Below are 2,706 nucleotides of genomic sequence, written 5' to 3'. Positions count from 1 at the left end.
GGCCCCACCGCCCAACCGCCCCCCAGGGGCTCCCCGCCGCCGCGGTGCTACCGCGCCGCGCCGGCGGGGCTGCGGCAGGAGAGCGCCGCGACTGCCCCCTGCCTCCGCGTCCCGCCGGCGGGGACACTGCGGCGGTTGGCTCCCCCGGCTCCGCTGCGCTACGGCGCGGCCGGCTCCGAGTCCCGGCTTCACCCCGGCGGGCAAGGCAGGGCGCAGGGGCCGGGCCGGCGACCGTCCCACGTCGCAAGTTTCGCTAATCCAGAGCCGAGAGGCAGGACGGAAGAGCCGAGCGCAGAGCCGCCTCCCCCATCGATGGGCCCGGCCCGTCCCTTCCCCGCCCGCCTCCCAGCGTCCGACCGGCTGCGGGGTGGGCGCCAAACCCCAGCCGTATCCCTGCTCACCCTTCCCTCCGCGGCCTCTGCCCTCACCCGAGAAAAGCACCCCTGCCTCGCGGCCAGAACAATAACACGGTTATAATCTGGTAGCGTTTCCAAACTGCTGTGTTTTGAGTGTTTTATACCAAGTTTTACAGGTTGTAATACTTGCAAGTTCAACCTCTTTAAATCTGTTGATTAAATTTTCATAAGTCTACAAGATTTCCGTGACTCAAACGCATGATGATTACTTCTGTTGCCCTTAAGTAGTAGATCTTGTTATACTAATGAAATATAGTCCTTGAGTAGCAGTGAAGTAATGCATATTTTGCTACATTGATAAAATGTAAGAAGGAAGGGAGGATGGCTAAGCGGCTGGTTGCTGACCTTCAAAGATAAGGGGATGGCAGAACCAAAGGGGCATGCACATAATAGGAGAAACTGGGTAAGAGGTAATTCGGGCAGGGGGAGATTGCGACCACCGACCCGATTAAGGACTGAAGCAAGTACCCCCCCACTCCTCCTGCGCAAGCGCAGTGAATTAAAAAGACACTATAGCTTTAAAGACTATGCGAGTAAACTGTTAACCAATGAAGATGAGTGCACAAAGGGAGGTTAATGATTATGTATTAGAAAGGTGTGGAAATTGTATATTCAATGTATAAATAAGGGAATAGAATCCGAGCTTGGTGTGCTTGATTTGTGGAATACTTCCACCTTGCACCCTGCGCAGAATAAAGCAATATCTCCTTTCAAAACCATTTTTGGTTTCAGGAGCTTTATTTCCAGGTAACGCTTCCAACCCACCCTCAAAGATGTCTCAGCACTTCTTCAGGTTTGGCAAAGAAGCTTGTGTGTCTTCTCAGATGCTTTGTTTTCTTTTCAGGGTTTCCATGTCGTGAGAAGAATTTATGCCATCGCTTCTTGAACTTTTCTGCAGTAAGTGTATTACGCAGATGTTATGGAAAGGTTACACTCTTTCTGGTGGTCTTCCTCCAGCTGGTTCTTGCTTACAAAGAAGCAAGAAAAGTAAGGTTAGAATTAGAAAAGCATGCATTTTAGTTGTGGATAATGTGTATTTTATCCCTCTTGAAAAATGTGGTCATGCTGCTTATGTTGGTTTTCTGTGGAACAGCCTCAATCCCGTCCCTGTGCTTTTTTCCCTGTCCTGATCATTTCCCCTCATAACTCCTGTGGTACCTGGTCCTGTGTTTAATCACATGGATCCCATCCCATTAATGATGAGCTGTCTTTGGATCCCTGGACACAAGTTTCTCTCAAGATTTCTATGGGTTAAAGAACAATTTGAAATAAAGTTTGTGTGGCATGCACTGGCTACAAACTTTTTTCTGCCTGCTGTCTTCTTCCTGGGTGTAAATGCTGCCTTTGCCATGTTGTGGTGAGATTTCTTGCCCCTGCTAGGAAAGAAGTTCTCTGGAGGAGACTGTGCCTGTTTGGCCCCCAGTTCTTCATGTTTTCCCATCAACATCCTGCCAGATACGCAGGTGTTGTTTATTTCTCTGACATAGTTCAAAGTGTATGTTACTTCTCAAAGGTCTTTGTGTCAAATAATTTGACTTCATCTGGGGGCGATGCACTGGGACCCTACAAGACCCACTGCTTGCTTTCATTGCTGGTTTTAGTGTTTGATACCTGGGTTTTGCTTTTGTTCACTGTCCTGGTTTCGGCTGGGATAGAGTTAATTTTCTTCCTAGTAGCAGGCATAGTGCTGTGTTTTGGATTTAGTAGGAGAAGAATGTTGATAACACGCTGATGTTTTAGTTGTTGCTGAGTACTGCTTATGCTAGTCAAGGACTTTTCAGCTTCCCATGCTCTGCCAGGTGCACAAGAAACTGGGAGGGGGCACAGCCAGAATAGTTGATCCAAACTGACCACAGGGCTATTCCATACCATATGACGTCATGCTCAGTATATAAACTGGGGGGGGTTGGCCGGGGAGCAGCCATCGCTGCTCGGGGACTGTCTGGGTATCGGTCGGCGGGTGGTAAGCAATTGCATTGTGCATCACTTGCTTTGTATATTATTATTGTTATTATCATTATTATATTGTTGTTATTATTATCATTACTATTTTACTTTATTTCAATTATTAAACTGTTCTTATCTCAACCCAGGAATGTTTCTCACTCTTACTCCTCTGATTCTCTCCCCCATCCCATCGGGGTAGGGGGAGTGAGCAAGTGGCTGCGTGGTGCTTAGTTGCTGGCTGGGGCTAAACCACGACATTCACTTTTTTCTTCTGACCTTCATTTTGACAATGTTAGTGCATATATTATCACAGTGCTTTTCTATTACTGTTGCTTGGATTGTG

Source organism: Pelecanus crispus, chromosome W (assembly GCF_030463565.1).
Source record: "Pelecanus crispus isolate bPelCri1 chromosome W, bPelCri1.pri, whole genome shotgun sequence".
NCBI lineage: Eukaryota > Metazoa > Chordata > Aves > Pelecaniformes > Pelecanidae > Pelecanus > Pelecanus crispus.
Note: the sequence above shows the minus strand (reverse complement) of the source record.